Source organism: Desarmillaria tabescens (genome assembly GCF_030435595.1).
Source record: "Desarmillaria tabescens strain CCBAS 213 chromosome Unknown EV420scaffold_48, whole genome shotgun sequence".
In the NCBI taxonomy this organism is placed as follows: domain Eukaryota; kingdom Fungi; phylum Basidiomycota; class Agaricomycetes; order Agaricales; family Physalacriaceae; genus Desarmillaria; species Desarmillaria tabescens.
Genome location: NW_026848347.1, coordinates 26,239 through 37,371, shown reverse-complemented (window position 1 = coordinate 37,371; position 11,133 = coordinate 26,239).

Below are 11,133 nucleotides of genomic sequence, written 5' to 3'. Positions count from 1 at the left end.
AGGCGGCCAGCATTTCGAAGTTGGCGAATTCATTCCGGCTATTCCACAAGTAGCCATTTCGGGTACCTCACAGGCGGAAAAATCATGTGTAAAAGCGTGTAAAGTATCCAATATCGGAGAAAAGGTATTGCACGTCCGGAGACATAGACTGTGAACCTAGTATCAGAAATGTAGTAACATGTTCCGCCGTTCAGTAAGCACCGGGCCCGATTTCCTCTGACAAGAAGGCAGCCAATAGACCAATAGATATGATTCGAAACCGCGCTCAAAGTACACGGTGTAGTGGACGCTGCTTGTTGAAGGAAAAAGAGAGGACTCACTGGAAAACAGGAGAAAACTTGGTTGTGGCGATGCAGTGGCAGTGCCGGCAAAATTCGGCCCGGGCATCAACCCGGTAGCTCCCGGCTGTCACTATTAGTAAGTAGTATCACCCGCGACCCCTCCTCTTTTGGACTACTACTACCACCACTTTGAACTCGCGTGTCCACGGCCTGAATCCATCATTGCTACAGCAATGAAGCAATGTGTAAACAAGGTTTTCTTCCATGGGCAGCCTTGCCAGTGACGAATGCAAAGAGACGCCTTCGTTTCTCCCGAGTAAACAGTAGTCAGGCGCAGAACTGACCCTCGTTGCGTTGACAGAATCGAGGTTCTTCCGCAATAGGTAACCTCAAGAAAGCATATATCGGATTATCTCTACCATCAGCGAGGTTAACCGGAGGAGTCTGTGCATATGGCTCATCGATGGTCACAAAGGCCGCATCTTACCTCGTGGAGGAATAGTTAGCTCGACATTTATAACTTCTCTGTGGCACAATCTTTCGAGGTGCATATCCAGTTCCTTTTTAAGGTTACGAAACTAATTTGATCTCAGTCCATGGAGCTGAAAATTCAGCAAGGCAGCGTCATGTTCTTCAGTGCATCACTTCTCCATGTTCTGATATCATGCTATGACCATTATATCCGAGTCTATCCTCAAAGAAGCAATAGGAAAGCACATGTATGCACACCGTTAAGCACATGACATGGACAATTCCATGCCGGCTTCCCGGAACAAGCCCCCATTTTAAACATATATTCACTTCTGAGGACGTATGCTTCAGGTCCTTACTCGCCCACTCATCGACCAATGCCTCACAGGATCCTCCTTTGAAAACACCAATTCTTATGGTGTGTAAACCATCTCAGCAATTCCTTTGATGAATCTTAATTGTTACCTTGTTCAAGTTCTCCTCGACTCACGCAATGATCAACAAACGTGCCATTGAATTCACTGACCTTTTCGTCATGTCTCTCTCTAATCCTCATTGTCCTGCTCACTGCGCCCTATTCTATGTCTCTTGCCTCAAGATATTCACCTCCACCCCGGAGACTATCATCAGTCTACATGTTAGCGACCGATTACACAAACAAGATCAAACAACTAAGCGTGACTCGCACTTCGGTCAGGCGCTTTATGTTGTCCGCAGGTTTGCGTGCAGGGAGCTATCGCTTAGTGAGCGAGAGTGAGTTCAGACTAAGTTATCGGGTGAATAAACTTTAGTTCGAGACTGAGGTTTAAGACCTGCAGTCGAGCTACTTAAATACAGTTTGAGTCATTCTAAATATAGTATGAGTGTCTGTAACAGTGCGTGAAACACACGATACCAGCATGTAGGAGTGCGATCAGAGTCGGAAGATTAGCATATGAGGATTACGATGGGTCGGATAAGATAAGATACGGCGTGAAATCGTAATATTACCCCCCTGTTAAGGCAGTCGTCCCGACTGCGATTTGCTTGGGCAAATATGCTCCAAGTAGGGACGGTGCGTTTGGTTTTATCAGGTATTCTTGTATAGCCTGTACCAAGGGGTGGTCGACTTCGGATTCGGTTACTGATTCCGTTTCTGACCAGTTGTCTGCTTCGTCGTTGTCTTCCCACCAATCTGCTGGCGGTTTCGTAATGAAAGAGATTTGTTCGAAGTCCTCGATTGCTTCCCTAGCATTGTCCAGCTCTTGTTCATCGACCCACGTATTTTCTTCTCTTGGATACCCCTTCCACTTGATTAGGTATTCAGTTTTGGTACGACGTCTTCGTCCCCGTCCTACTGTCCTTTCCCGTCGGTCTATGATTTCCTCGATCTCGTATTGCTCTTGTCCATCTACGAGGTCTGGTGGAGGTGCCGTTGGCTGGACCTGGATTGGGAATTCCGGTGGATGGTACGGAGTTAATAAGTTTTCGTTGAACCAATTGTGAATCTTCCAGCCGGAGGGTAGTTTGAGTTCGTACGCGGAAGCACCTTTCTTGGAGAGTACTTCGAAGGGTCCCACTCGTTTGTCTCCGAGTTTTTTCATGGGACGGGGAAGGTGTAGGTTCGTGGAATCTAGCCAGACTTTGTCGCCCGGTGAATATTCCACTGCTGGTCGTTGATGTTTGTCGTACTGTCGTTTCATGGTTTCTGCTGCCTTTTCTAATGCCGTGGCTGTCTGTTCGTGTATCTTTTGGATCTCCACGACAAAGTCCTTTGCCACTGGGTTGGTTCCTTCTTTGATTGTGAGGGGTGCGAGATGAGGCTTTTGTCCGTGGTTTATCTTGAATGGGGAGTATCCGGTAGCCGAATGTTTGTGATTGTTATGTTGGAATGCTGCCAACGGTAGCCAATCGCTCCAGTCGTTCTGCCTATGATTGATGAATATTCGAAGGTACTTTTCGATTTCTTGATTTGCTCGTTCAGTTTGTCCGTCCGTCTGGGGGTGATATGCGGTGGAGGGATTTCCCTGAATGTTGAGCATTTCGTATAACTCCTTCATGAATTTTGATACGAACTGGGGCCCTCGGTCAGAGATAACCTTTTGGGGCATTCCATGTTTTGCCCATATGTGGTCTCGCAGGATTCGGGCCCATCCTGCGGACGTTAGATCCGTGGAGCAGGGGATCGGGATGACTTCCTTGGAGAATCGGTCCACGATCATGAGAATGGCGTTATAACCATTGGAGTCTGGTAATTCTCCAATCATGTCTACGGTTATGTGTTCCCAAGGTCGTGAGGGTATTGCGTGCGGGTGTAAGGGTGCTCTTCTTCTTTGTGTGCTTGTTTTTGTGCGTTGGCACGCCTCGCACCCCTTTACGTATCTTTCCACATCTTGCTTGAGCTTTGGCCACCAGTATTCCCTTTGCACCAGTTCCTTGGTCTTTTCAACGCCTGGGTGTCCGGCCGTGATATGATCGTGATGATACGCAATTAGTTCGCCTCGCAGCTTGGCGTCTCGAGGTATGTATAATCGCGCATCATAGTACATCAACCCATCCTTTTGGGTGATCCCTCAGGGATGATGAAGGGATGCTTCTACTCCTTTGTCCCACTTGGTTACGTCTCATGTGGCCGCTTTGATCCTCTTGTGTATTTCCTCTTCCCCCGGCATTACGAGGGCTCGGAAGTGCTCCGGCTTTAGTACTACCACCTCTTGGTTATCGCCTCCCCCTTGATCATGGTCCGCTCGTCGGGATAGCAGGTCTGCCTTCTTGTTGGCAGTGCCTGGTTTGTGGTGAAGGGTAAAGTGATATTCGGCTAGTTCGGTTACCCACCGTGCTTGTCGGTGGTTGAGCTTCTGAGGTTTCCGAAAGTACTGCAGATTTTGATGATCTGTCCAGATCTCAAAATCTTGTTGAGCGCCCATAAGGTAATGTCTCCAATCGTCAAGGGCCAGCATTATTGCCAGTAATTCCTTGTCGTATATCTCGTAGTTGCGTTCCGTTACGGTTAGGGCCTTGGAGAGGAATGCTATGGGCCTCCACTTCCCCTCTTGTTCTTGGGACAAGACTGCACCTATTGCTCCCTCACTTGCGTCGGCTTCCACGCGGTATCTTCCAGTTCGGGTGGGTATGGCCAGTACCACTTCCTCGGCTAACTTTCTTTTTATTTCCTGGAATGCCTCCTCCTGCTCCATCCCCCATCTCCATTCTGTTTTTCCGGTGAGTTGGGTCAAGGGTCGGACGTGTCGGCTATAGTCCTGGATGAATCTTCGGTAAAAGTTGGTGAAGCCCAAAAATGACTGTAGTTCTCGTTTTTTAGTAGGTTGGGGCCATTCCGTGATCCCTTTCACCTTCACGGGGTCCATGCGGATTGATCCTTGGCTAATGATGACTCCAAGGTATTCCGTTTCCAGTACTTCAAATTCGCACTTTTCCGCTTTTAGGAAGAGGTTGTTGGCGTGAAGGATGGTTAACACCTCTTTTACGACGGTTTGATGCTGGTCCTTGTCCTTGGTGCAGATTAGGATGTCGTCCAGGTACACAGTGACATCTCCACGAGCGATTTGTTCTTTGAATAAATCGTTCATCATCCATTGAAAGGTCGTGGGTGAATTTGTGAGTCCGAAGAACATTACCATGGGTTCAAACAGACCCCTATTGGTTCGGAATGCCGCCTTCCACTCATCCCCGTCTCTAATGCGCACGTTATTATATCCCCACCTTACGTCTAGTTTGGTGAAGTATTTGGCGTCCTTGAGCTGATCCATTAATTCGCCGATAAGGGGAAGGGGGTATCGGTTTTTAATGGTCATTTCATTTAGCTTCCAGTAATCCTGGACCGGCCGTAATTTGCCGTCTTTCTTTTTGACAAAGAAGAATGGCGATGCCATGGGGGATTTGGAGGGTCGAATTCTTCCCGACTCTAGGTTTTCATCGAGGAATTTGTCCAATTCTTCCTGCTCCGTGGGGTTAAGTGGGTAGACCTTGCAGTCTAGGCTTGCGTTTGCGTTGGGGACTAGTTCGATAGCGTGGTCCCACGGTTTCCGCGGCGGTAGCTCGTCAAAGTTTTCTTTTGCAAATACGTCTCGAAATTCCCGGTAGGGCTCCGGTACTATCTCGTCAAATGTTTTTGCCGTTTTGGCTTGATTAGCTTTGGCGGCTAATTCATTTGCCTTGCTCCCCATAGCTCGTACGTGTAGGGCTTCCTCGAAATCAATGATTAGGATGGTGTCCCCTTCTTCTACTTCTGTTCCCCACTGTTGCTCTGGATCTTCGTCAGGAAGTTGAAAGGGTATCTTGCGGCAAGAACATCGGACTAAGGATACGGCCCCGGTTTTTCCAGTCAATGATCGGATTGTGTTGTTTGAGCCAGTCGTGGCCTAGAAATAATGGTACGTTTCCTAGGTCAACAACCGCGAGATCTATTTTCTCGTGGTGGTCTCCGATGGTCATTCGGAGTTCCACTACTTCGTTTATATCTCCTCCCCTGTTCCGACTTCCGTCTGCATTATAGACTGCCTGGGCTTTGGCAAGCTTTACCGTGTTGAGCTGGTGCTCCTGTACGAAGGTTCGATTGATGCAGCTTCCGGTACATCCGCTGTCCACCAAAGCATCCACGGCTCGTATTTGACTGGTGTCCAGCGTTTCTAGTTGTACTCGGATATTGACGCTCCTTCCCCGCCCGCCACATATGTACTGTGGGGGTGCACGGAGGTCTTGCATGTTTTGCAGGCAGAGTTCTCGTTGTCGATACGTCTCCTGGGGGGATCCTATGAGGTCTAGGACCAAGTCCTCATCTACCTCGATTAGGCGCCGGGGATGCACCCACATGCGTAGGGTAGCCATTCTGCCGTCCATTGTTTTTTCCTCGTGCATTTTTCTTCGTACCCACTCTGCACTGTGCGGTTTTAACCATCCCTGATCCCATTTGTCATAATAATATTCTGGCTCCAGTTCCGTTACTTCATAGTCTTCTGGGTACTCCTCGGCGGTGTTCCACCGGGTCTTCCCCTTTTTGCGGTTTGAGGCTTTGTTGATAACTGTAGTCGTCTTCCTCATCTGGCACTTCTTCAACGGAAACGGGTTTTTTATTGGTAATAGGGGAATCACATAATGGTCCCACCGACCCACCCACCGAGGAACACGAGCCCTCAGTGCCATTATGTGTTAGCATAGATGGAGGTAGACGCACCGTGTATCTTGCTGTGGGCGCGGGGTCCCCATTCGTCTTGACTGTTCTTTGTGGGGCAGCGGTTTTGTTGTTGGGGATTCGCGTTCCCTTTTGCGGCTCCGTTCCACGATGGGGGCAGTCGGTCACTTGTGGCTGGTGCGTACATTCTGCCCCCGAGTGGGGTTCTTCACTGCTCGCCTTGGGCTCGGCCGCTCTCTCTCTGTTCCCCGTGCCATCACCTGCCCCTGACGGAGTGAGGTTGATCCCGAGTTTCCCGCCGCCTTGCACCGTGTCAACGGTTTGTGCTTTCGCACCGGTGGCCAAGGATCTTGAGTGGGGTTCTTCTTCTAGCACGGTGGAAATCCCCTGTACACCGTTGTTCTTTTTATGCGACTTGGTAATTTCATTTTGTGAACGTGTGAAAATTGTTTCATTGCCTTGAGATACTACATGCGGTAGATTAGTCTGTCCTGCGGGTTCTGATGACGCACCACTAAATGAAATTAAGTCCTTAGCCGACGTGCGTTTGTCGCCTATGCCGCCGGCTCGTCTTTTACCTCCTCGATCTTTGACGTTGCCGTTTCTGCTTCTTCGTCCTGGAGTACTTGATTATACATTGCGCGGACTTCCGCTCGGGAGAACTTGGGCTGGTGTTTGACGAGCCAAGTGCTTTGGTCCTTTGGGCACTTGTTGTCTTGCTTTCGGTGTCCCTTGTGACCACAGCAGAAGCATCGCCCTTCTTTGCGAAGACGGTCTATTTCCATAGGTTGTCCCTGACCCCCATACGTGGTGCCCGTGCTCGTCTTCTTATCACCCTGGGAATTCCCGGAACTTCCAGCTTTTCCCATTCCCTTGTTCTGTTGTCCCTGATTCCCTTGGCTCCTTCCCGTGTCCTCAGCTAGTCCAACGCGGTAGTTATAGTCCATTTGTTCTACCCGGAACTTCCATTCGGCATAGGTTCGGGGTAGCACAGTTCCGGTGGCGTGTATCGCGGTTTTTACGTTCTTCCGGATGGCGGGTTTGAGGATTTCGATCATGTACTCCTCATTGTGCCGTTTTCCGGATTCCTTGGCTAAGCGTTCGAAGTCCCGGAAGAACTCTTTTGCCGATTTGTACATGTTTTGTCGAATGCGTTTGAACTCCTGCAGCTTGAGTTCTATTTCGGTGTCCGTCCTGAACTGCTCTTCGATTGTTTGTCGGAATATCGGCCATGCCAGGTACCTGAGGTACCCGCATGTCTTATCATAGTACTCGTCCCTCTCATGGTTCCACCAGTGCAATGCTTTGCCTGCGAATCTGAATGTGCAGAATACTACCCGATTGGGGCTTTGTCCGTGCGCATTCATCGTAAACTGCTGTGGGAATACGTTGAAGTAGTCCTCGCACTGGTTTAGGAATCGATCCACATCGCTGGAGTTCCCTTCGAACTTCTCGGGGGGTTCCGCCAATTGCGGCTTTACCTGTGCCCACGGGTTCGTGTTTGCCACTCCCACTATGAAGGGTGGTGGCGTGTTCGGTGGTTGTACGGGGTCTGCGGGGATTGGGATGGCCGCGGGGCGTGGTAACGATCGTAAGGCAGGATTGTGGTGGGGAGATGGGGGTCCTGGTGGTGCAGGGGCTGGAGCCGTAGGGAGGGCTGCGGCTGCGGCGGCTGCTGCGCTTGCACTGCCTGGTGTTCCTGCTGCGGCGAATAGCCGGCTAGGGTCAACGTACCCTGTCCTTCTGAGAATGGATAAGTGGCTTAAGTCCACTGTGCTTCCACTTGACGCTTCTGATGGGGCTGGGACCTGGTACCGTTCCCCGAGGTCTACGTAGTCGTCCGGGTGCACTTGGTTCCATAGAATGTTGGTATGGAAGATCATTTCCCGGTATAGCACCTGGCTTCCGATGTGCGAGTTCTTTTTTTTCTGAAAATATCTACCCTGGGTTGACCCGTTCCACGAGATCTCTCGGGGTAACTTTTTCTCGGTCCAATGCAGCATTTCCAAGTATGTTAGCCACTAACTCTATCGACTTAGATCGAGCTAAGGTCGCTACTCGCACTTCGGTAGACGACGCTTTAGCTAGTCAAAGGCAATGAAAGTCGATGGGACAAATAGTCACGAAGGACGGAGTTCGATGTCAGGTAGAATTAACCTTAGCCGAAGCTGGGGTTCAGACCAGCTGAGGCTCTACTTAAATACACGTGAGTATTCTAAAAATACGACTGCGCAGTCAGTCCGTGATGATCGCGTCTCGCGTAATCTGGCTGACTAATGAAAAGAAAAGAAAATAAAAGGAAAAGAAAAAGAAAAAGAAAAAGAAAAGAATAACCGTAACATTACCCCCTCCTTAAGACTCATTCGTCCCGAATGAGAATATATCTCCTTCCTTCCACATCGGCGAGTCGAGGGGCTCCCTTCTGCTTTAAAACAGGATCGATTGGACCTCCGCTACACCATGAAAAGCCACGCGTTGTGTTCGGCCTCTGACCCTCTCTCCCCCTGGACGTAGGTTCCTATAAATCCTAAGCCACTTTGCGCCGGTTAGGCCTCGACTGTCTGTCGGGATCCGCGATCCCTAAGGGTTCAATGCTCGTGATTGAGCGGTGGAAATCCCCTTCTACACCGTAAAAAATGGCCTATCTAGGCCGCGCTCATCTGTGATGGGGCGTTTGAGTCCGTTTCGTCACTTGTGGTTGAGTGGCGCGACTCCGAATAGAAAGACCAGGTATCATCATCTGTGTCTTCCTCGTTATTGGTGTCTGAGTCCCAATTTTCTTGTATCCGTTCAAGGTTCTGCAGATTTACCTCAGTTTCTGCTTCTGGAGACTCGCCGGAAGGGAGAATTTGATCGATGATTATGGAAGCGGAATCGGAGTTGTCTTGTACGTCCGAGTGTTTAGGGTTGGTGCACTCGGATGAGCATACTGTTACAATGTCGGTAACGCACGGGCTGTTGGGGTCATGGTATGCGATCGGTAAGTTACGCGGTATCTTATCATTGAACCCGACCGTTCGGCCTTTGTCGTTCACGGTCCAGATCATCTTTTGAATACGCGTTTCGTAGTCATTAACGAGTTCTTCCGTGTTCGCCATATCGGAGCGTTTCACCCATGAGTTCTCCTCTATTGGGTAGCCTTTCCATTTGACAAGGTATTCCGTAATGGTACGGCGGGTTCGCCCGCGACCAATAACTCTGTCTCTCTCCCCCGCGATCTCTTCGATCTCATATTCTTCTTCATCGTCAATCAATTCTGGGGGCGGTCGCTCCGGTCGGGATTGATTGGGGAATTCCGGAGCGTGGTAAGGAGTCAGTAGGGATTCGTTAAATCGGTTATGGATGCGCCATTTCACAGGGAGCTTCAGTTCGTATGCTGACGCTCCTTTCTTGGTGACGATCTCGAAAGGTCCTACTCGTCTGTCTCCTAATTTCTTCGTCGGACACGGGGAGGTTCAGGTTGGTAGCATCCAACCACACCTTATCGCCGGCTTGGTAGTTCTGTGCTTGTCCTTTATGCTTATCATAAGCCTTTTTCATTGATTCGGCGGCTCGTTCCAGCGATTCTTTCGCCTTCTCTTGCACTTCTTGAATCCCTTGGACAAGTTTGGAGGCGGCCGGTACCAGCCTCTGGACGTTGGGCTGTTTTGATGACTTGTCCATCGCGCCCGAAGACCACTTTGTAAGGGGAAAAACCGGTTGCTGAATGCTTCCGGTTATTGTGTGTGAACGCAGCGAGGGGTAGCCAATCGCTCCAATCGTTTTGACGGTAGTTGACAAACATCTTGAGATATTTTTCAATCTCTTGATTAACTCTTTCTGTTTGCCCATCCGTCTGGGGATGGTAGGCCGTCGAAGGATTCCCTGTTACATGAAGAAGGGTGTAGAACTCCTTCATAAATTTTGACACGAAGACGGCCCCTCGGTCGGAGATGACTTTCTCGGGCATCACTCCGTACGGCACGTAGACATGGTCGCGTAGGATTTTAGCGAATCCTAGGGACGAAAGTTCCTCGGTGCACGCAATGGGGATGATAGTTTTAGAAAACCTATCGACTAGGACGAGAATGGAATTGTTTCCCTTGGAGTCGGGAAGTTTGGTGATCATGTCGACCGAAATGTGCATCCACGGTCAAGTGGGAACCTCGTTCGGGTGAAGAGGCGCTTTCTTGGGGCGTCGATCCGCCTTGGTGCATTGACAAACTTCGCACCCCTGGACGTACGCGTCTACATCTTGGCGCATTCGAGGCCACCAGTAGTCTCGCAGAATTAGTTCTTTCGTTTTTTCTACCCCTGGGTGTCCTGCTGTTATGTGATCATGTTTGAGGGCTATGATCTCGCCCCGTATCTGTCGATCTCTCGGTACATAGATGCGACCATCATACCATAGTAGGTCTTGATCCCGAAACACCCCCTTTTCATGGTTGAGGGAGTCCGAGATACCTCTGTCCCATTTGCGTGGATCATGGGTAGTCGTTTTGATCCTCTCATGTAGCTCCTCGGCAGTGGGCATCACAAGGGCTCGGAAGTGAGCGGGTTTGAGAACGATCACGTCTTGGTTGTCGTTCTTCCCTTGGTCGTGGTCCGCTCGCCTGGATAAGAGGTCGGCCTTCCGATTTTGAGCTCCAGGTTTGTGGTGTAGGGTGAATTGGTACTCGGCCAGTTCGGTCACCCACCGGGCCTGTCGTCGGTTGAGCTTCTGAGGTTTTCGGAAGTACTGGAGATTGGAGTGATCTGTCCAAATCTCGAAGTCTTCTCGGGCACCCATGAGGTATTGTCGCCATTCCTCCAAGGCGACCATGATAGCAAGGAGCTCCTTGTCGTAAATCTCGTAGTTGCGCTCCGTAGAGGATAGCGACTTCGAAAGGAAGGCTATCGGTCGCCACTTCTCTTCTTGCCATTGGGATAGTACTGCCCCGATGGCTCCTTCACTAGAGTCCGCTTCTACCCGAAACCTCCCTTCGTCTAGTGGGATGGCTAAGACCACGTCCTCTCAAAAGAGCTCTTTGAGCTTCTCGAAGGCCGTCTGCTGAGCTTCTTTCCACCTCCATTCTACCTTTCCCGTGAGCGCGGTAAGCGGCTTAACGTGCTTGCTATAATCATGGATGAACCGCCGATAAAAATTGCAGAACCCCAAGAACGATTGGAGTTCTTGTTTTTTCGTCGGGGCCAGCCAGTCTAGAAGACCGGCAATCTTGACGGGATCCATTCGAATCTTCCCTTCGCTAATGAGTACCCCTAGGTACTCGG